Source organism: Protopterus annectens, chromosome 8.part0 (genome assembly GCF_019279795.1).
Source record: "Protopterus annectens isolate FY-2018-M chromosome 8.part0, PAN1.0, whole genome shotgun sequence".
In the NCBI taxonomy this organism is placed as follows: Eukaryota; Metazoa; Chordata; order Ceratodontiformes; family Protopteridae; genus Protopterus; species Protopterus annectens.
The window spans coordinates 1612588990-1612613594 of NC_056741.1; positions in this window are offsets into that span (position 1 = coordinate 1612588990).

The following is a 24605-nucleotide window of genomic DNA, read 5'->3' on the forward strand; positions in this document are numbered from 1 at the left end:
CCTTAAGTAAAGCTGCTATAATAGGTTTGATTCCTACCTCTGCATCTTTTCTTAAGGGATACTGTTTTTTCTGTGGTCTAAATGCTGACTTTGGCGTGATAGTAACTGGTCCCGCTGTACAAATAAGTCCTACATCTGACTTTCCTGTTGACCAAAGAGTTTCTGGTATATTCTGTAAGGCATTCTCTTCCTCCTTTAATAGGAGTGCTAATCAGCTGTCCTTGCTAGACTGCAAGTGCACGGCTGGGTGGGTCTGAGTTATCCAGTTCAACTTCTGCATTTGTATTCCCTGCTCTGACAGTTCTAACTCTGTCTGCTTTTCCCATCTCGTGACTTTTTCTCCCAAGTCTACCCATTTTACATTCTTGTCCTTAGTTAAGCTAACATGTGGTAATCAATTAAATTTATTGAGTGCAAAGAACTCCTGGGGCAATGAACAGCTGGCTACACTGTTCTCTTCCATGTCCCAGTACAGATTATGTAATATCTATCTGTTTGCACGATTTTTAAACAATTCTTGCTCATATTCCTTATCAGGTCCTGGTGTGTTACAATAGTACAGAGTACAGTGCAACAAATGTTGTTTATCAATGTCAAGGGAGGGGAACTTGCTGATGGCTATGTTCATCAACTCTTCGGTCACTGCCCCTGGACCAGTCGTAACCAAGTCCTGGCTGTACCAATAAAACATTTCACCCTCCGATTGCACTGCAAAGGTATCAATTTGTCGCTGTTCTTCCATACCCTGCATAGTCGGAACTACTGCTATACCAAATAGCTACATAAGGTCTCTGCCCAAGAGATTCACTGGGCACTTTGCAGAAACAACAATTTTGCTTTTCTGGGTCAATCCTGAAACAGGATCAGTTATTGCAATATTATGGGAGAGGGGCTCCCGATACAGCTGTCCATTAGCTGATTTCGCTAGTATGTAATCAAGTGACTCTGAATTTTCCGGCAGTTTGGAGGGATGTATCAGGGTCCGTGATGCCCCTGAGTCACACAAGAATTTGACTTCCCTCCCTTCTACCAGGAGTGTAACTTCTGGTTTCATGTCTGCTAAATAGAGCTCTAAGCTCAATAAAGCTAAATCCAATATTTCATTTTCTTCACTATCCGTAACTTCCTGCACTTCCTCTATTTCTTCTGTCACATCCTCTACTCCCTCTATCTCATTCTCATTTGTCATTTCTCTGCTATCCCCTTCTAGTGATTCTTGACTATCATATAGTCAGTCCTCACCCTCCTTGTCTTCCTCCATGGTCGCCCTCTTGTTTTTCTTGCAATCCTTTGCCAAGTGTCCCTTTTTACCGCATTTGAAACATTCACCCCTTTTCTTTCGCCCTTCAAAGTCCTCTGATCGCTGATCAGATTGTTTGTTTCCCTGGGCATTTCTCTTGCCCTTTTTCCTGGACTGTACTACATAAACTTCTGCTCCATCTTCTACAGAAAATACTTGGGCTTTCTTTTTCTTTTTGCTATTAAAATGCCTTTCGGCATGCCTAGCATATTCAAGTAGTGACTGTAACCTGCTTGTACGATGATCTACCATGTGCTTCGTAATAAAACTGCTTATGGGTGCAATGCTGCCTTTCAAAAATGCATTCTTTAGCTGCTGCTCATATGGGGAATCATGTGTCTGATCTTCAGGAACCTGCATTCCACAATGGTTATTAAAACATTCTAACAGTCTGGCATAATATCTGTCAATAGTTTCACCTTCTTGTTGGATGCATTGATTAATGCAAGTCCAGTCTGCCCTAGGCTTCCATTTCTCAGAGATGTGGTCTGTAAGACCTTTTACTCTGTTGTCTAACTCTGCACTGCTATGTGGGAGGGGCCTGAGCGCAGCATCACGAGGATTCCAGTTGCCACTAATCATGTGCCAATCTGGTCCAACAATTTGTCTGACTACTTTTTCTACCTCTTCTCCGTTTAAATTATAACTCAGCCTCATTCTTTGTAAATCTTCTAAGAACTTTCTAAAATTAACCTTTGGATGGGGGATTCCCTCAGTGGCTTTCCGGATGTCTTCCGGAGTCCAGGGTCTATACACTAGAATAGTTGGGTCCTGACCTTCTTGCCCTGCCTGAGGATTAGGCACTTCTATGAGTGGGCATATTTCTTCTTCACTCATAGATCGTGAATTTCTACCCATTTGATATAATTCATTGTCCCCTTTTGAATTACCTGCCCGTGTTCGAGACCTGATCTAGATGGGATCTCTAATAAACGGTTTTGCTTTTGTTGTGTCTCTATTTATGGTGACAGCAGGATATCATGGGGGTGGACTAACCTGTTCACTTGCTTCATATTCTGGTAAGGGAGGTGGAGGGGCCGATACTATTACTAAGTTATTGTCCTCCTTATCTAAAAACATTGCTTTTGAATCATTATTCTTTTGTTCCCTACGGTTTACTTCCTCAATCCACCTGTGTGCCTGAGGAATTCCTAATTGGCGCTGCTTTTTTACCCGACCTTTGGAATCAGTTTTAAGCTGTTTGATAAGTTTAACAAGCAAGGATTCTTCTAATTTACCATCAAATTCATACTTATTAACCCATTTTGAGTAGTATTTAATATTATCAGCATGCTGTGACTGCATGTATTTCGCATCTTCGGTTAATGGCGGATTTTGGGGTCTTTTGTGCAATTTTTACCCATTTTGTTCTAACCTTTTAATCGTTACATAACTCCTTATTTTTAATGTGGTACCACGGATTTTGTTATAGTCTCTTCAGAATGACTGCCTACCTACTCTGTTTCCCTGATCTATGACAAGACAGTAATCTTTTTTGTCCCTGACTTATAAAAATATAGTCCTGACAAAAACAATACAAATCTAGTCCCTGATCTAAAACAGGCGAAGTGAGGGTTTCCGGTCCGAAGGACCAATCTGTCAAAGGAAAAAACTTCAAAGACCAATACATGTAAGGTTCAGTTAAGGCACATTTAATAACTTGCTGCAAGTAGACAAAAACATGCAAATACAGGATTTTGCCTAACTACTAACAGGAAGTATGCTATTCTTATACTGTTCTACAAGACATGGCCTTCTATGGCTGACGTAATCAATCACAACTTTCAGTATTGTTTTACAGCAGATGTTACTCAGATTTTCTGCTGACATGACTGGATTTATGAAAGACATTTTGAGAAAAACAACCTGGCCTTGGTGGGCCCTAGTCTGTTACAAGCTTCTATTGTGTAGTTCTAATGCATGTGTTACATTTCAAGGTACTTCTCTAACTTAGACACAAGCAAATGCTGATTGCAGTTCATGTTTTCAAGCAGTCTTTGTTCTAATTATATATAGCTTCTGCAGCTGTGTATTTTCTCACAGCACAAGCGGAACACCTTGTCTAAGTCTCATAACATTAATACAAGTGATATTGTTCTATTCATTATTTTCCTGACAGAAGCAGAAATTATCTGCTTCCTTGTAAGTTTCCAAAGCATAAGCAATAGCTACACATATTTCATGACAATTCAAGGTTAGAAAGCTTTCTGCAATTCATACAGATTTATGCAGTGTGAAATAGAATAAATGTGTTAACCCTTTTCAAGCTTTAAATGCACTAAGCATATTACTAATACATACACTAATGCATATTTTTCTGACAACTCCAGTCCAGGATGTTGTATGTTATTGACATTAACATCTGCCCCTGTTTCTGCAGTACTGCACTTCACTCAAATCATCCACAGCATTCCCCAGCTGTGTGCTGTACTTAATTTGTGACTGCGGTTGGTAATGTTACACTATCAACAGACTGACAGTTTGCATACCTCTGAACTGTCCTGATTTCCACAGAATGTCCAGAGTTTTGCCTCATATGTTTGGTCTGTTCCTCATATGTTTGTGGTCTTCTGGTGAATTATTGAATATTGACATCACTACATAGGTTCATAGGTAGGTACTAGGCTATTGGCCCAAAGGCCTAAATAAGACTAGCCAACAAGGTACCCTGGCTTATGCCACCCAAGAAAGTTATTTTTCTGTGCCCCTGTCAAGCAGCGCTACTGAAGTGATCCCTGGGGTGTATTTCCTATTTCCCATCCACTTATCAAGATTTTTCTTGAAGAGTGCTAATGAGGAACTTTGCTTGACATAGATGGGTAGCTTGTTCCAGAGTATGGGAAGTCTCTGGGACAGGAATCTATCCCTTCAGCATGTCCTGTTTATTGTGCTGACAAGGTTTAGGTCCCTAGAGCATGTAGCTCAGAGGGATTGGGATTTCTTTAGGTGTAGCATGTCAAATAGCGCTGGTTTTGACATAGCTTTATATGTTAGGCAGAGATCACCTCAGAGTAGGTGATATGCTACGGAGAAAAGCTGGAGTTTTTTGAGACGGTCAGTGTAGGGCATCTGTTTGAGGCCAGTAATCCTCTTTGTGAGGTACTTCTGTGGCCTTTCCAGCTTCTGCAGATGTCTTGTGAGGTACATTCCAAAATGGGCATTGTACTCTATATTGGGTCTAATGAGTGTCGAGTAGAGGGGAACAATGACCTCTTTTTTCCTAGATGAGAACCCTTTTGTGATGAGGTGTGCCATGTAAAAGTATTTCCTGACTACTGTGGCAATGTGATTATCAAAGGAGAGACTACTGTCAACCTGGGTCCCCAGGTTTCTTGTCACACATTCGGCATTAAGTAGACTGCCGCCTATGTGGTAGTTCACGGGTACAGAGTTTTTACCAAAGGGGATGACAGTGCACTTTTTGGCATTGAGCTTGAGGCCATGGCTCTGACACCAGGCATCTGTCTCAGTGAGGCCCTTCTGTAGGATGTCCACATCATTTGGGGACTCAACTATGACTCCTAGTTTGCAGTCATCTGCGAACTTCATTAGCCAAAGGCCTTTTGTGTTAGCTTGTACTTTGGAGAAGTAGATACCAAACAGGAGAGGTCCCAGGACTGAACCGTGTGGTACTCCACTTGTCACTGGTTTGAAGTCAGATTTGGAGTCTGCAACTTTTACAGTGTGGGTTCTGTCAGTGAGCCAATTGGCAATCCATATTGTGATGTAGGGATTTATACATAGTTTAGTGAGTTTAGCTATAATTCCAGAATGGGGCATGGTGTTGAAAGCCTTGGCAAGGTCAAGATAGGCTGTGTGAACCATCTTGCCTTCATCTACAGCTTTGGTGACTGCCTCAAAGAAGTTGATCAGGATCAGCAGGCATGATCTGCTTTTCACAAACCCGAACTGGGTGGAGTCCAGAGTTTGGAGGTTACCAATGTCTTTGTTTATGTGTTTTATGATGATACATTCCATGGCCTTACAGACCAGGCTCATCAGGCTAATAGGGTGATAGTTCCCGGGATCAGTGGTGGCTCCCCCTTTGTGGAGTGGGATAACTGTTCCTGTGCACCATTCAGTGGGCACAAAGCCCGATGTGAGACTATGACTGAACATGGTGCTTAGGTGGGGAGCCAGTTCATCCTGAAGTTTGTGTAAAACGCAGCCTGGGATGTTGTGCAGTCCCATGGATGCTGTGTTTTTGGCTTTAGACAGTGCAGCTTTTACCTGTGTAGTTGTGATTACAGTGACTCTGCATTCTTCCTGTATAGATATGGGCCCTTTAGGGGGTGAGAGGGGGTAAAGTTAGCACTAAACCTATCTGCCAGGACGTTGGCAATATCAATTGGTTCTGTAATTTTCATGCCATTGTGCTGTAACTCAGAGCAGATCGGGGTGTTGCATTGAGATTCTTGACATAGCTATAGAATGATTTGTGGTTGTCCCTAGAATCAATGGCTGACAAGGGAACTCCTCCACTCATGGGATTTTACTCTCTTTTGTACAGTTTCTTCCTTCTGTTGTAGAGTTTGTTTATGGCAGGAGACCACCAGATTGGCCTCCTTTTTTTGGAGGATAGTGTCTTGGTTCTGTTTGGGATAGCATGATCCATGCACTCGTGTAAGTGCTTATAGAGTGCATCTGGGTAGGATTCAGCCGTCGTAACTGTATTGTCCATCTGCATGGGTGTCATGAAGTTCACCACTTCTGTCTTAAGAAGCATGAAGTTGGCTTTGGAGAAATTGTTTACCATGATTTACTTAATGGGTGGTGGGGGCAGGATATGGATATCTAGGGTGATTAGCTTATGGTCGGATCTGACCAACAAGAAGGTGACTTCAGGTGTGGAACACCGGTTGGTACTGACTAGGTCTAGGATATTAATGCCCCTGGTAGGGGTGTAGATAAGTTGATCCAGCGCATTGAAATTTATGAATTCCAGAAAGTGTTGAGCAAAGGAGTTGGTACATGAGTAATTTTCCCAGTTAATGGTGGGGTAGTTGAAATCACCCATTATTAGGATGTTTTCTTGAACCCCAATATTTTCCAGTACATCAAGAAAAGAAGAGTGGGAATCCTAGGGCATGGTGGGGGATCTGTAGCAAGCTACAATTTGGATTGCAGTTTTGCCAGAGTTAGTTGCACTTGGATAACCTCGGCTGCATTATGCCGAGAAAGTAGCCTGGAGGTGTGGATATCCTTAATGAATATGGACACACCTTTGCCTTTGGTGTTCCGGTCCAGGTCAGGTGGCCAAAAAGTGTGGTATGAGTTATAGCCTGGTAATGCAGAGGTACTCTCTGGAGCCTTGAACCAGGTCTAAGTCAATGGACAGATATCGATTTTCTCCACTTTAAGGAGTGCCTCGAGGGAGTGCATTTTGAGGTTTAGACTTCTAGCATTTAGTAGCATTACCCTCAGTTTTTGCTTGCCTGTTCCTGTTACGGTGGTGAATTTGTCATTTGAACCTTGCCTAAAAAAGGCACTATAGGAGCAGCAAGAGCTTAAACCAGTATCTGGAATCCCAGGGGTGACAGGTGCAGGTCATCTCTGGCAAAGCATCATGATTTTTCAACCATGTTGTCCCTGGCAAAGAGATACTGGATCCCCTTAGAATGACACCAGAAGCTTAGCCAATTGTTGAAGTCAGTCATTTTGTCCTTGTACTGCGGTATTATTCTGGATGATGGCAGGATGCCACTTAGGGCTAGGGTTATACCTGCCTGGGCTACAAGATCGGAGAGCTCTTCCATGTCCAGGGAGGTATGTCTCAGGTCATTCAGACCAACATGGACAATGACAGAGTCATATATGTACTTGTTGTGGAGTGACCTGAGTGAGTGGGTTATGTGGTGGATCCTGGCACCCAACAGGCAGCTGACGGTAAACTTCCCCTTGTTTAGCCTGGTGAGTAGGACATCAGTGTGCCTGACTATAGAGTCACCTATGACTAGTGTGTTGGGTACGTTGTTTTGCCTTATGGGCTGTGGTTGAGTGGCACAATGAGTCTGTGTGCTATGTGTCATTTGGGTTGTGTTGGGGGGTTGGAGGTTGCGTGCCTTTCTGCTTTGGAGGTCTCTGTTGCTTGAGCAAATTATTATTCAGAGCCTCCACAAATGTTTTTGTGTTTCTATGTGTGGATTTTGGTGGTGTAGGTTTAGTGGGACTATGTTATGAGTGTGGTGTGGTGAAAGTGTTTACCTTCTCCTCTTGACTGTTAAGTTCAGTTTTGGTTAGAGAGAGCTTTACCTCCAGTTTGGCTAGATAATGCATTTCTCACAGGTTGTGGTGTTAGGTGGTAGGAGGAGAGGGTTGTCTGTGTACATGAGGCAATTGCTACATTGCCCCAAGATGCCCCGATTCATCAGATAGACAGGAGAGAACACTGGGAGATGACCCTTGGACATGCCTGAATAAAAGACTACTTTTCTCTAGACAAGTGAGGAAAGTGAGTATAAAAACTGTTTTTTCTCTAAGCAAGTGAGAAAAGTAAGTACAAAAACTGTTTTCCTCTAGGTAAGGTGGAAGGGTGAGTGCTGTAGTAATTTGTAGCTTATTTAGTGCTAACAAGTTCTGAACAAGTGCTGAGCACGAATAAGCAAATTCAAGTGCTAAAACTAATAATCTGTACCTGGATCTTGAGGTAGATAGGTTACCTAGTGCTTAGCACTCCCACTGATAAGCTAGAATGCTTCCCTCCAACACAAAAAGGCTTAGGGGGCTCAGAAGCTTACAAACAGTCCTGGATACAGCAAATCTGTATCTGGACTAGAATATTTACAGAAAAGGTGGGAAACAAGTGCAAATGTGGGCTTTTAAACCAGAAAGTTGAGAGAGATGGAAAAACTTCCCAAATGGCCAATAAAATACAATTTCTGGGCCAGAAACCACTCCTGTGGTAGATAGACTACCTAGTGCTTACCATTTGCACTGATAAGCTAGAAGGCTTCCCTCCAACACAGAAAGGCTTAGGGGTCTCAGATACTTACAAACAGTCCTGGATATAGCAAATTTGTATCTGGACTAGACTAGTTACAGGAAAGGTGGGAAACATGTGCAGACGCAGGTTTTTAAACCCGAAAGTTGAAAGAGATGTAAAAACTGCCCAAACAGTCAATAAACTACAATTTCTGGGCCAGAAACCACTTTTGTGGTAGATAGGCTACCTACTGCTTACCACTCCCACTTATAAGCTAGAAGGCTTCCCTCCAACACAGAAAGGCTTTTGGGGGCTCAGAAACTTACAAACAGTCCTGGATACAGCAAATCTGTATCTGGACTAGACTAGTTACAGGAAAGGTGGGAAACAAGCGCAAACGCAGGATTTTAAACTAGAAAGTTGAAACAGATGGAAAAACTGCCCAAACTGCCAATAAACTACAATTTCTGGGCAAGAAACGACTCTTGTGGCAGATAGGCTACCTAATGCTTACCATTCCCACTGAAAAGCTAGAAGGCTTCCCTCCAACACAGAAAGGCTTTGGGGGCTCAGAAGCTTACAAATAGTCTTGGTTACAACAAATCTTTATCTGGACTAGACTAGTTACAGGAAAGGCAGAAAACAAGCTTAGACATTTTTTTATGTAAAGTGGAACAGGAGAAATGAGAAATAGAAGATAATTCAAAATTAATGACCTAAGTGGCTTGCCCTTCACAAATGTTCTCTCTGTATTAGGTAGGGTGAGCTAGTGACGCTAGACTGGAATAGAGCTCGGATAGAACTGAACAGATGGGACTGGTAGGAGTGTCTGAAGTCAAAATATGATCTCACTGTACTCGGTTGAGTGAGCAAATGAGATAGACCCAGGAGGAGTGTTCAAACACAAATTTACAGAAGGGGCGGGCTATTCCAAAGCCACCAAAATTAATACCTAAACAAGAACAGGGAAGGTGGGTGGGAAACTAATTGCAGAGACAGGGAGAGACCACAGTAGTCTGTGAAACAATTAAATAGAAAAAATAAATAACTACAGAGAGACATAGACACAATATTCAATAAAACAATTAAATAGACAGGAAAATGGAATGCAGTACAATCTTTAACACCACAAGCTTGTACTTAACTCAGCTAATAATGCAGCTGATTGTAGGTATGCAGCAGAAGCCAAACAACTCAGGTATTCAGCAGTAATAAATTCAAAGATATGTGACTGTCTTATAAATACAGAGAAACCCTCTAGGCTAAGGGTTTAACACTGAATATCCATGAAGTGAAACACAATAGCCCCCACTGATTGCAGGGACAGAGAGATATAGTACTTACAGACAAACATTTGTGTTTCAGACATTTTATTCTTCAGAACATATGTTATAATGCAACACCTTTACTTCCAGTGACTATCTAGGTTTATGTGGGCAATATTTGAAATATGTCCCTATGTTTGGGCCTGTGTCCCCCCATTCTTACTGGCTTTGTCCAGATTTCTTACACTAATAGGTATGACAGTCTGTGAAAACACCAACATAGTACTACCTCACATGCAAAAGAAGATTGGAACCATCAACACCATCACCCATGCTACCTTCCCTAGTTCACTGAGCCACTCAAGTCACTAACCAAAAAGGAGTAATTCATCACACAATCACCAGCATAAATAGGTACATTGTTATCCTGCATGAGGTGAGACATACAATGGTGTGAGCAATATCTATGTTAGAGCCCTAAGATTGCCTGGTCCACTGATATACCATAGGTGATTTTCTGCTACAGTGCCACATAATCTTATGGGATATACAGTAGTCCAAATATCATGTGAGCCCACTGTTTAACATCTCCATTGAGTGATGAAGTGAATACTCCAACCATGATGCTTAGTGACTATTAAGGAACACATACTATTGGACTGGGTATCTGTACTCCAGTGTAGATGTTACATCTGTCCAATTAGCCCACTGTATTCCCTTGCATAACAGCAGCAGATCCACACATATGATATATTATAGTAATTATTAGAATTAGTGTGTAACTTAGAGACTTACCTTGCAAATGCAGCAGTTGAGAGACATGCAGTTCAGGACTGACTCTGTGTGATGCAAGCCGTACACAACCAATACATGGCTAGGTACAGGCTGTGTGGGTTGCCTGGCATCAACACGTTTAGTATATGTATGTGAGTAGGAGTCAGGTGTCAATCCCTAAGACCCTAGGGTTGTCAGTGGATGCGCTATGCATTTTCTCTTACCGAATGCCAGGGCATACTGGGCATGGCTACTTCTGCCTACAGGGACATAATCAAGGGGCTCCTCCTTCGAGTCCTCTTGTGAATGTGGCTGTGGTGACCTAGGCACTGGTGAGGAGCTGTGTATCTCTGCCCTCTGCTGATCCTGCTGCAGTTGTTTCTGTGGGATCATATTGTGTAACATGGCACATAATGTGAACATATGTGCAAATGTGACTGGAGAGTACTGCAGGGCTCCACCAGATATATCGAGGCACCAGAACCATTGCTTCAGCACCCCAAGCACACACTCTATGATGTTCCTAGTTTGTGCTTGTACCTTATTACGGCATTCTCCCATGGGTGTGAGCCAATTGCTGATGGGTGCCATCATCGATGATTCCAGGGCATAGCCAGCATCTCCCAGTAAGTGGCCATGTGGGATGTCCGCCCTAGCAAACATCTGGTACAGCAGTGATGCATCTCAGATATGGGAGTCGTTATAACTGCCAGGGCTGCCAGCACATACATTCAAGATAATGCCCTGGGTATTGCACATGACCTGACAGTTGATGGAGTGGTCCCCCTTGCAGTTGATGTAGATTCTACCCTGCTCACCGGGTAGTGCCTTGATGTGTACATGAGTGCAACCTATGGCACCCAGTACCTCAGGGTAGTGTGCTACATGGTAGAAGGGTTGCATATTGCTGGCCCTCGTCTCAGGGATGAGAGGAAAATAAATGTGCTCACTGGCATGTGGTAGCATGGCATCCAGGAACTGTTGGAGTACCCTGGATGCTGATGCCTGTGAGACCACTATCATGTCCTCAGTTGATCTTTGGAAGATACCTGTGGCTATTATCCTAAGGGCTACACATATCTTTGTTTCCACCGGAATGGGTTCCCCTCTGTTGGCTCTGGGTCTGAGTTGAGTTTGGCAGAGCTCAGTGAGTGCTTGTAGTATGTCCCTGCCCACCCTGTAGTGCTCTACAATCTCCAGCTCATGTAGCTCCTGGAAGGTTACCCTGGGCCTGAGCACTCTTCTCCTTCTCTGCCTAGGCCTGCTGTCAGCAGCACCAGCAGTAGCATTGACTTTGGCATCTAGAACATACAGGTGTAGCAGACCTGCAGCAACCCCTAGCATTCTTTCAGTTAATATTCCCTGAGTCTGTATTCTAATGGTGCACAGTATGGGTAAAAAATCAGAATGTAGGGTGTATGCATACCTTATAGTGCTCTACTGTAGGTACTGACTGTGTGTTTGGCTACCTAAGATGTGTTCCACCTGTCTAGTATATCATTAACATCATTTACTGGCCCTAGTTTAAGTTAAACAAGGATCACATGTAGTTATTACATCATTGCTTTCTAGATACTTTCAGCAATGTGGCTCACTACCCAAACATGTGCCGCAAAGGTAAACAAAGCTTAGCAATCACTGTATACCTCACCGAAAGGTCACCCTCAGCAAGGCGGTGCACCATGCAAACACGGGGAAACACGTGCCCCGAAGGTAAATAGAGCTCAGCAGCCAGTGTACACCCCCACTGAGCATAGTGGTGCACTGTGGAAACAGGCACAGCTGAGCTCCAATGAACTTAAAAGTCCTCAGACACACCCCCTCTTGATGTCAGCTACTTCTTCTCTGAAAACCAACACGGATCTGTGCCTGCATGGAAGGGATATGCAGATACGGATACCCATTTGTGCTATTCAGTAACCCTACCTCATTTGCATAGGGATACATGCACACAACTTGCAAACTACATGGTTCCAGGCTCTACCATGTTAGCAACAGCACCATTCCACCACAGCAGATACTCCACGCAGGGCCCTATAATACATTAATACATTTCTGTCACATACTATTAAATGTGGTTTTTTTTTTTTTTTTTTTTTTTTTTTTTTTTGTCATAAAAGCATGTTTGCGCACTGCGCCATGCTGAGCAGACATACTCAGACCATTAAAAAAATAAAATAATTTTTACTTATTTCCCTTACATTTTTGGAAACACCGTGGATAGTTTTGCTCATATATGTATGTGCTATGCCATTTCTGTCCATCTACCTGTGTTTTTACAGCCCCTGTTGTCTGCCTAAAATCCTGTATATGAAATTATTCCATGTACACCATAGACACCAACACAGGGTCTTCAGGGCTGCCTATCTGCTTGTTGGATCACTATACTTGCCCTCATTAGATTCACCTCTTTATGAGGTGATTTGCATGCCAAGGATCTTCCCGTGTTGGTGCACTCATGCACAACACTCAGCAGTACTTACTGGATTGTAAACCTGCTTTGTTTTGTGTAAGCTGTGTGCTGCGATGCCTGCATGGTACAAAAGACTGTGTAGGCTTTATTAAATTCCCCCAATACTGTTTACATTGTTCAACTGCAGTTCCCAAAAGTGAGAAAGTTCTAGTGCTAGTGTTCTATGTCTTTTATAAAAACAAATTTACCCTTATTGCTGCATTGTGAAATGTGTAGAATTTGTGTTTTGCTAATTGTTAACCACATCAGCTGTGACAAATTAACTATAGCTAAGAGTCAATTGTAGAGCTCGTATGTTGTTGCACCTATCCTTAAGGACAGATAGGGTTTACTGGCAGTTTGATGTAACAGACATGACTGCTAGATATACTATTCTATACTGTTGTGCACCTTTGTATCAGGTTCTATTGGACTGTAAATATTGTTTGCTAATTAACTCCTGCATACACAGCCAGCCGTAGGCAAAGGCCATCTAGTTGGCTACCTAGGGTGCTGCTCTAGCAGGGGCACTTTTCCAGTATGTTTTTTTTTTTGTAGTAAAGAAATGATTTCTTTAAAATATGTTGAATGTATAGGGAAAAACTGAAAAGGAAGACAAACTGTGAGAAAAAGGAAGAAAAAAGTAATATAGATGGTGTAGATAGACCAGAATTGGGGCACCTGGTAGTGTGAGAGGGGGGTGCCAAGGAGCCCTTTTGCCTAGAGCATCAGTTGACCAAAGGCTAGCTCTACCTGTATACACAAGGACCTCTGAACACACCCTTTAGTAGTGATGCATAAATATCTACAAAAGTTATTCTAGAGGCCTGACCTGGTAATAAGCACTATCTGTTCCCATCTTTTTTTTTTTTTCAATTTAAATTGAGTTCTTCAAACACAGTAATATGTTTACAATAGCAGCATGTGTTATCTGAGTTAATTAAATCTCTCTTATCCCTTTCAGCCATCTGTACTCCTGCTCTGTTGAACTTGACCAAACCATTCCAAGCTAATACACTGCACAGGCTGCATAGGAGCTTTCATTGTCCAGCAACTATCATCCAAGCCTGAAATCCATCCTTAAAAGGATCAAGAATGTGCAGTCAGTGGAGATATGTATGTGCAACCCAGTAAAGTTAACATCAGCGAAGACTTAGAGCTTGTAAAATCAGACTATAGGGACAGCTGAATGTCCATGTACACTCACCTGAAGTAGGTAGCTGTATGGTGCATACCTTATACTAGTGGATGTGGCTACATAGAACCCCAACATCACCTATACCACTGGTGTATATACTACAACCCATAATAACAGCAATCAGTTTAGCAGGTTTTTGTGTAGTCTAGTATAGCTGCCAATAAATAGGTTCATAGGTGTGTACTAGGCTAATGACCCAGGAGCCTTTACAAGCCTAGCTCATGGAAGTGCCCTGGCATTGTGCTTGACATTAGTTCCCAGTGCGTCTATCAAGTAAAGCCACTGGAGTGATCCCTGGGGTGAACTTTCTAATACCCAAGCACTCATCAAGATTTCTCCTGAAGAGGGACAGCAAAGTGCTCTGCTTGACATGTATGGAAAGTCTGTTCCAGAGCATGGGCAGTCTCTGGGTGAAGAAACTGTACCCCCAGCATGTTCTGTTGATTGTGGTAATGAGGTTGAGGTCTCTGGAGCTTGTGGTGTGGAGGGATTGGGATTTCTTTAGATGCAGAATTTCTAACAGAGCTGGGCCAGACATGGCTTTGTAAGTCAAACAGAGATTGCCTCTAAGTAGGCGATATGAGACAGAGAATAGCTGGTGTCTTTTGAGTCTGTCCATGTAGGACATGTGTTTAATGCCTAGGATCCTCTTTGTGAGGTACTTCTGTGGCCTCTACAGCTGTTTCAGGTGTCTAGTGAGGTACATGATAAATGGGGAATTATACTACAGGATTGGTCTAATGAGGGAAGAGTAGAGAGAGATGATGACCTCTTTCTTCCTGGATGCAAAACCCTTGGTAATGAGATGTGCCACATAGAAGGGCTTTCTGACCACAGTGGCAATGCGGTGGTTGAAGGAGAGGTTGCTGTCAACCTGTGTCCCCAGATCTCTTATAACATCTTCAGTGTTCAGTGGGCTCCCATCAATGTGGTAGTTAGTGGAAACTGAGTTTTCACCAAAGGGGATGAGGATGCATTTTTTGGCATTAAGATTAAGGCCATGGTTTTGACACCAGTCATTGGTCTCAGTGAGACCTTACTGTAGAATGTCTACATCACTTAGGGAGTTGGTTGGGAGGGTGGTCTAATGGTTAAGGTGCTTGCCTTACAAACACAAGGTGCAGGGTTTGAGTCTCACAAGGGATAATTGGCTAGGCTTAAAATGGCTCCCAAGGGCAGTTAGCTTAGTACTAATCTATGAACCTATGAACCTATGAATAATGGCTCCCAGTTTGCAGTTGTCTGCAAACATGGTCAGCCAAAGACCCTTTGTGTTGGCCTGGACTTCTGAGAAGTAGATGCTGAACAGGAAAGGACCCAGGACCAATCCCTGTGGGACTCCACTTGTGACTGGTCGGCAGACTGACTTAGAGTCCACTGCTTTCACACTGTTATTTCTACTTGTGACTGGTCGGCAGACTGACTTAGAGTTCACTGCTTTCACACTGTTATTTCTACCTGTGAGCCAATTTGCAACCCACCTAGTGATATAGGGGTTGATGCCCAGTTTGGTGAGTTTATCAATAATTCCCAAGTGAGGAATGGTATCAAAGGCCTTGGCCAGATTGCGGTAGTCTGTATGCACTGCCCTACCTTCATCCACAGCCCTGGTGACTGACTTAAAGAAGTCAACCAGGTTGAGCAGGCATGATCTCCCTTTCACAAAGTCAAACTGCAAGGGGTCCAGAGTTTGGAGATTTCCTATATCTTTGTTCATCAGGTCCATGATGATGTGCTCCATAGCTTTACATATCAGACTCATCAGGCTAATGGGGCAATAATTTCCAGGGTCTGTAGTTGCTCCCCCTTTATGGATAGGGATGACTGTAGCAGTGCGCCATTCGGTAGGGATGTGGTGCCAGTTCACTCTGTAGTTCATGTAGAACACAGCCAGGGATATTACTGGGTCCCATGGAAGCTGTATTTTTGGCCTTGGACAATGCAGTTTAACTTGGGCTGCAGTAATGCTGGGTGCCTGGCATTCTTTCTGTATTGTGATTGGTCCTTTGGGGGGAAAGAGGATTTAAGTTGGTACTGAATCTGTCAACCAGTATGTTGGCAATGTCTGTTGGCTCAGTATAGGAGGTACCATTGTGCAGTAACTCAGAGCAAATCTGGGTATTGCCATGGAGATTCTTGATATAAATATAAAAGGCTTTGGGATTGTTTTTAGTGTCTGCTGCAATTCTGCCTTCATAGCTGGCTTTAGAGAATTTGATGAGGGATCTCAACTTTTTGTTGAGCCTAATATGGGAGTTTTTCCAGTCTTGGGACTTCACCTTTTTCTGCAACAGTTTCTTCCTAATGCTGTAGAGTTTATTAATGGCAGGGGACCACCAGATTGGCTTCCTTTTTTTGAGGAGAGAGTCTTGGTTTTGTTGGGTATGGCTAGTTCCATGCATTTATGTACATGTTCATATAGTGCATTTGTGTATGATTTGCAGGGGCGGCTCGTGCTATAGGACTGCAGGACTGCAGCCCTCCCCACCTACAAACAAAAAGAAAAACAAACCGTGAAACATAAAATTAAAGAAAAAAGAAAACAAAAAATATTTTTTCACGAGTCCCAGAACTAACTCTGCACATGCGCAGACGCACTCAGACTGCCCCGCAGATGCCCAGGAATCTGTGCGAAGTCAGACTGCCTGAGTCAGCAGTCCGGATACAGGGAAGCCGTTTCTGCCCTGCAGATGCCCAGGAATCTGTGCGGTGACGATCGCACAGAACAGAGGAGCTCCGGACTGCTTCATCAGCAGACAGGACCAATCAAGAGAGAGGTGAAGCAAGTTTTAAGCTCTCGTGGGGGATTTCGGACTTGGATGTCGAGTGGGCTTCATGGAGGACATGTTATTGCTGCTTCATGGATTCGGGGCTTTCATAGCGGACTTGGATGTCAAATTGTACTGCTGCTTCATAGATGTCGAGTGGGCTACTTTGTGGACTTGGAAGTGGACACATTTAAACAGGTAGAGGGGTGTGTGTGTGTAAAATGCCCCAGTTGCTATATGGTGGCTAGAGCAAACTCATGGTGGTGTGGTAGAGAATACCTCAGGCTTGAACCCTGTACCTTGTATGCAGGTGTTAAGGGCCTGCATTCCCTACCCACCACCATTTATAAAAAACAAAAATTGCAGATTTATGCCTCATATTTGATCTGTTCTATATTCCTCATAATATCTGTGGTTTCTAAATGCTTGAATGCATGATATTGGGTGGTGCAGTGATAGCCTTGTTGTCTGATTACTGCAGGTTCTTAGGTTCGATTTTTGGCTGGGGTGCCTTCTGTGTGGGGTCTGCATCTTCTCCCTGTGTTTGTGTGGGTTTACTTTTGTTTTCCCCAATGTTACAAAGACATGTCTGCATTATTTCTTCCTGGGCCTCTGCTGAAAATTGTTTTTTTGTTCCAAGTCAGACTGTCCTGGTTAACACATGTTAAATAAAATTGATAGGCATTTGAATTTCAGACTTCAGGTTTCTGAATGTGTAGTTCCTTGGATGTTTGATGGTGCAGTGGTAGCATTGTTGTCTCACAACTGTAGGTTTTCTGGTTTGATTCTTGGCTGGGGTGCTTTCTGTGTGGAATTTGCATCTTCTCCCTGTGTTTGTGTGGATTTGCTCTGGTGTCCTGCCATTTTACAAAGATGTATCTGCAGTATTTCTCCCTAGGCATCTGCTGAAAATTGTTTTTGTTCCGTCAGAAGTAAAATTGACAGACATTTGAATTTCAGGCTTCATATTCTTCAGAAAATACATAGTAACACAACCTTTTTTATTCTAGCAATTTTCTAAGTTTATGAGATGAATATTTGAAATTTGTCCCTATTTTTGGGACTGTATTCCCCCATTATTGGCCTTGTCCAGGTTTTTTGTACTAAGGTTGACAGCTATGGCAAGAACTGAATTCACTGAGCATGTTTGAGGGCTGTATTCCCTCATTTCTGGGTTTATCCAGGTGTTTTGTGCTAAGAGGGTGACCGCTATGGTGAGAACTGAATTCACTAAATGATAGCCATTTAAGTTTTAGTCTTCCTCCTCTTTCAAAAAGCAGCTGATGTGGCATAGTGGTATGTTGCTCTGACTGTTTTGTACAGGGACCTTGGCAGTAAAATGTATGGTGGTAACACAGCATTTTATTCTAGCAACTTTCCAAGGTTATACAAGCAATGTTTAATGTATCCCTGGTTTTGGGGCTTTTGCCCCCCCCCCCAATAAATTTTGGCTTTTTCCAGATTTCTTGTGCTGTGAAGTTAAGATGCAGTTGAGTATTGAGTAGATTTTACAAGGAGCTGAGAGCTGCAGGGGAAGATAAGTTTAGTGTGCTGCTAATGCTAAGTCTGCTTGCATTGTTAATAGCACAACAGGTTGTGTACTTGCATTTGATGCAGAAGACTGTGGGTTCTATTCCTACAAGCAGTGGATGCTGCCATACTGAGAATGTCTTCCTTGGTGAAGATACTAGCTAAGAGCCTGTTATCAGTTTGCCATCCATTTCCTATTGCAATATTACTAGCTTATCATTTTTTTTAATGTAATATAGGCAATTTATTCCTCAGGAGCAACAGACACTTTATTTTTTGATGAAACCATGAAATATAAAGGTGTTTGCTAGCAGCAACCTCTTCATTAGTTACGTATTTCTTTAATGTGGAATTATTGAGATGACTTTTACTTCTTCAGAGATTGTGCATATTTACTGATAATGGTGGACTGTAGAATTGTGCATATTTACTGATAATGGTGGACTGTAGAAGTTTGAGTAGGCTTTTATGATGGAAATGTTCTGAACTGGGCAGTTTTGTCATTATGGGTGCATGCATTTTGTTTCATTCTTTACTGGAAAAATGTTCTGAATTGGGCAGTTTTGTCATTATTGGTGCATGCATTTTGTTTCATTGTTTAATAAATTTAAAACACCCTCTAACAACTTTACTGTATTGTACAAGGAATATAATTTAGTACAATCAGGAAGGTGTATCAAAGAGCACATGTATGTTTCATATGCAAGGGGCCTATAATTTGAAAACAGGCCAGAATTAATCATTATCTGCCACTGACAAAATGTATTTTCTTTGAATGTGGGTTTCAAAGCTGTTTCAATGAATGTGAGTTTCAAGGGCAGAGAAGTTTTAATGCTAAGTCTGTTTTCATTGTGAGACTACATTGCTTTGTTTAGCAGATGTCTTAGTGTTTGTGCTGTAAAATGCAAAATAAAACTTTCAAATGAAGTCCAAATCATCATAGAAGTAAAGCAGTATGCACAGTAGTGTTTATGGTAAATGGAGTGAAATAGCCAATTAATGGATCATTGGAATGGCTGCAGGGGGGAGGCTCCATTCGACCATGTTGTGAGGGGGAAGGGCGGCAAACTCAGACAGCTCCAGCTGAACTATACCTCCCAACTATCTAGATTTTCAAACAATGAATAGATTTTTGCTTTTTATTTTTGGTTTGTTCCTCATAAAATTTGTGGTTTTCTGGCAAATCATTTAGGAATTAAGTCACTAAATAATGACACACTGAGTTTCAGACTTCATAACCTTCAGAAAAATGCATGCTAAAGTAAGACCTGTTATTCTATCAACTGTCTCAGTTTATACAAGAGCAATTTTTAGTACTGTTTATATGTTCCCTCAATATATTTGGCCTTGTCCAGATTTATTGTATTAACAGGTTGAGAGGTACATGCAAATAAATTGCTTTATAGAATTAGGCATAGCCAAACCTCTCAACTGTCCCCGATTTTGGCTCAAAATATTGCTCTTCCCCCTTATAATCCCTCTGCAGAATATCTATTTTGGAAGAAAAATGGAGGGTTTACAATTAAGACATGACTGTAATAATCAGAGTTATAGATTACTTTTATTTCAGAAATGCATGTAGATTCTTTTATTTTGTCAGCTGCTCAAGTTAGCAGTACTAATATTAAATTGTCCCTTCTTTGACAGGTTCCCAGCTGTATTGTGTGTCTATTTTATATTTTTGCATCACATATTTGGTCTATTTTTCATAAAATTAGTGACAAATCATTAAAGACTGAAGTTAGAAAATAATGGCAGACATTTGAGTTTCAGATTTCATGCCCTTCAGAAAATTCATACTAATGCAAGACCTATTCTGTTATCTTTCTAAGTTTATAAGAGCAATATTTAAAATATTTTTGGGCCTTTGTCCCACTTCTATGTATGGCTTTGTCCAGATTTCTTGCTCTGAGGTTGAGAGGTATGACAAATGTGTCAGGGCCAGCACAGTCAGCCAGAGACATTTCAAATTGTGACATACCTGTTGCACCCCACTTCCCCATGTAGTGACTCTGGATTTGTCCAAGCAAGGCAAGGAGTAGTTATGCAGTGTAAATGTGCAGAGTATTCCCCACATCCAAGGTAGACAAAAGTACTACAGTGGCTTTTCATCTGTCCTTGATTTTGCAGAATGTTCTGGTTTGTCATATTTTTGTACTGTTGATTTATGCTTATTACTCAAAGTGCCTGTTGCTCTGCGTTTAAGTAGCAATGCTTTAATGACCATCAGGTAAGCTTGTCTGAGATTGTAAGATGCAAGTAAGCTTTAATAAGCATACTGTTAAAGAACTGCCAACACTGAAAGCCTTACTGTTGTTGCCATGCAGAGAATACTTAACTAGATAATGTGTAAGCCTTTGGTATTGAAATGCATATGACAGTATTTGTAATAAGGACAGGATTACATTATTTTAAGAAACTCATTACACTTGTTGGAGACTTCCAGTCATCTCTGCAGGGTTTACCCGTAAACTAAACAGAATGCCAATCATGTGTGGTCCATAACCTGTACAGTAATCCTTTAAGCAATGTATCTTGAGCTTGTTTCTTGTTTGCTTTTCATTTTTTACTTTGATCATGTTTTCCCCATGAAACAAGTAGATAGTTATCAGGCAGTAGGTCGTTTTTGGATAACAAACATTTTTACAAGTGGGGGTATCAGAGATTTCTACTTTCAGCATGTTACTTGGTACTTTAATAAAGCGGAATATAAATTATAATTAGAACTGGAGTACAAGGAGAAGTGGTTTGAGTTGAGTGCTGCTTGTTTTTCTTATACTTGATTTTGACTGGCATTCCAGTAATGCATTTAAAAAGTAATTTATTTTTTCATGCCTCACAACCTTTTTTTTCCATCTAGATATTAAATAAGCTGTCATGCAGCCAATGCATTGAAATATTTTTATTCTTCTACACTTCATTTTGTCTTGATTGGACTCTCATAATGACGGTTTGGCACCCAGGGCAGCGTATTTAATTAAAGTTAGTTTTGGTGGTTTTGAGCATAGCTCCTCTCCTTTTTAGTTGGCCACACTCCTCCTCATTGACCCGCCCATTCAGCTGTCTCCTGCAGCCCCCCTTTGATTTGAAATCATCAGCCACCACTGATGATTTGGTAGTCATGCAACTATTTTCCATTGGCATGGGTGCCGTGAAGTTAGCCACCTCTGTTTGTAGGAGTCCTAAGTCAGCTTTGGAGACATTTTTCAAGGTGGTTACCTTTGTGGGGGGTGTGAGTGAGATGTGGATTTTCATGGTGATTAGTTTATGGTTGGATCTGACCAGGGAGGGATTGACTATTGGTGTAGAGCAATGGTCGCCCATGTTAGTAATAACCAGGTCAAGGATGCTGCTTCCTCTAGTGGGAGTCAGAATGAGCTGGTCAAGGGCACTGGAATTGATGAATTCCAGGAAGCACTGGGCCAGTGTATTGGTGTGAGTAGTTTTCCCAGTTGATGGAGGGGTAATTGAAGACTCCTAGTATGAGAGTGTTGGGTTGGACCTTGATAGATTCCAGGGTGCTTAGGAACATGGAGTGAGAGTCTAGGGACATGGTTGCAGACCTATAGCAGGCTATGACTTGGATCGCAGTCTTACCCAATGTTAGTTGTACCTGAAGTATCTCAGATGCATTATGCTGGGCTACTACTCTGGAGGTGTGCATATTCTTTATGAATATGGAGACACCACTGCCTTTGGAGGTTCAGTCCATGTTTCTGGGCTGAGAGGTGTGGAATGAGTTATAGCCTGATAGTGCAGGGGTGCTTTCTGCCGCTTTAAACCAGGTCTCCATTACAGCAGAAATTTCAATGTTCTCCATTTTGAGTAGTGCTTCCAGTGAGTGCATCTTGAGATTTAGACTTCTAGCTTTGAGCAGCATGACCCTCAGATTGCATTTATTTATAGCTGTTACAGTGGTAATTTGGTCTTTGGAACACCACCTATAAAAGGGTCTATAGGGGTGGCAAGAGCCTTAGCCAGTACTCGGAAACCCAGGGGTGACAGATGCAGGCCATCTCTGGCAAAACATCAAGGTCTGTCAGTCATGTCATCCCAAGCAGACAGATATTAGATCCCCTTAGAATGACACCAGAAACTTAGTCAGTTGTTGAAGTCAATCATTTTTTGTTTGTACTGCGGTATTAGCTTGTCAACACCAGCACCACCCCCACTGAAAAAGGACAGACTATTTGTTTTGCTTCCTTTTTCAGACTAGTCCCTCTTTTTCTTCCTTACTGCAGTATCTTACAGCTAGCTCTCTAAATACTTAATCACACATGTAAATCTCCACTTACTCTTCTTGAACTTGTCTACTGCTCCCTGTAATTCTCCTTTCCCCCTGACAGTGTCTATTTTACACTGTTCAACTCATACAGTTAACTGTCTCTGGAAACCTTTTTACCATTTGCTATAGCCCAGCCTTACTGATTGTTTTTCTCAACACCATTTCTTTGCTGCTTCAGTGGTTGGGGCCCACTCTGTTCACCCTCACTACGCTTGGACTCACTCCACTCCCCTACCCTATGCCCAATTCCTTCTCACCCTTACTTCTTTGCATTTAAAATATCCCAACTCTGCCCCTATACTTTTTCCAACCTATCTTTGCATCAACACAATCAGATCATAACCCAGTTAATCACAGTTAGCATCTCTGACTCATTTACTTAAAGTGATGTATCCAGCTTGTACCTTTAGAAGTTGTATTGCTGTAACTAGAAATGCTCTTGTCCAATAACATTTACTGTATATTGCAAATTAATATCTTCAGCAAAATCTAACTTACACATTAAAAAATAGCTCTGACTCAAACCCTATTAGTGTGCCTCACTAAAAAACGAAATACAGTTACTAACTATACAGAGAGATGTCAGTGAGAATCCTTCTGTGCTCAGTTGATTCACCACTTTTCAGCAACCCTCAGTGATCACCAAGCTACATTTCTACTGAGAAGTAAAACTCCCCAACTGACCCAAGTAACTGCATGAAATTAGGAACAAAAAACACTTTAACCTATTCAACTTTAACAATGACCTAAAAAAGTGTAACTTGGACCCCCATAAAAAACGTAGACCTCGATGAAGAAGTACTATACTTCAATTCTACCTTCACAAACATACTTAACCATTATGGCCCCCCAGAACCACAAGAATCAAAACTAAACATGCCCCCTGGCTAATTTTAGATACTAAAACATTCCTCAAAAATAGAAACAAAGACTGGACAAATTATCGTAAAAGCAAATCCCAGTTAGATAAACAAAAATACTTTGAACTACGCAACAAAGCCAAACAATGTATCAAAATAGACAAAATCTCCTACTACCAAAATATGCAGAATAAATATATAAACAACCCAAAAAATTCTGGGCAGCAGTCAACTCTGTATTACAACCAGGTAAGACATCTACCCCCACACCCAAAATAGTGAATGACCAAGACAATATTCCCACACAGTTTAACAAATTCTTCACAGAAACTATCCAAACCCTAGCTAACAACCAACTGAGCCCCAACAACCCCACTCCAACAAAAATACCCTTTCCACCTGAAACAAATAGCAATCACCCCAACTTCAGCTTCAACCCAGTACCAACCAAGATCATACAAAAACTACTCCTAAAACTTAAACCAACCTCCACAGCCACCGATAAATTACCAACAGAATATCTTCGACTAGCCACTGAAGCTATAGCCTATTCTGTCTCCATTCTAATAAACAGATCTATCTCTGAGTGCAAACTACCCCAGCTTTGGAAAATATCTCATATAACTCCACTGCACAAAGGGGGTAGCTCTCTCGAACTCAGTAACTATTGCCCTATAGATATACTATCCTCCCTATCAAAACTTCTAGAGAGTTGTCCACATGCAATTGTTGAAGTACCTCTTAGAAAACAAATTTCTATCCACACAGCAACATGGTTTCAGACCCTTCCACAGCACCACCACCACGCATACATCATTTACTAACACTGTCAATAACCACAGAAATAACGGAGTGCTCGTATCTGCTACACATCCAAAGCTTTTGACATGGTCAACCATGACAAACTGCTTCACTCACTATCCACCCTAAACCTAGGCATCTTTGCTATTTATTGGTTTAAGAGCTATCTAGATGGTAGGTAGCAAGCTGTACAATTGCAAAACCAACTCTCTCTATTATTGCCTGCCTTTTTAGGAGTTCCCCAAGGCTCCATCCTGGGTCCACTGCTCTTCACCCTATTTACTAATCAACTACCATCTAACATTCCCAAAGCCACGATAGTCCAATATGCAGACTATACCACCATAATGTGTGCAGCCAATACCCTAGACCTCCTCCTCTCTCAAACACAAGAATGCTTTTCCCTAGCTGAAACTTGGATCACCAACCAAAACCTCATTCTTAACCCAG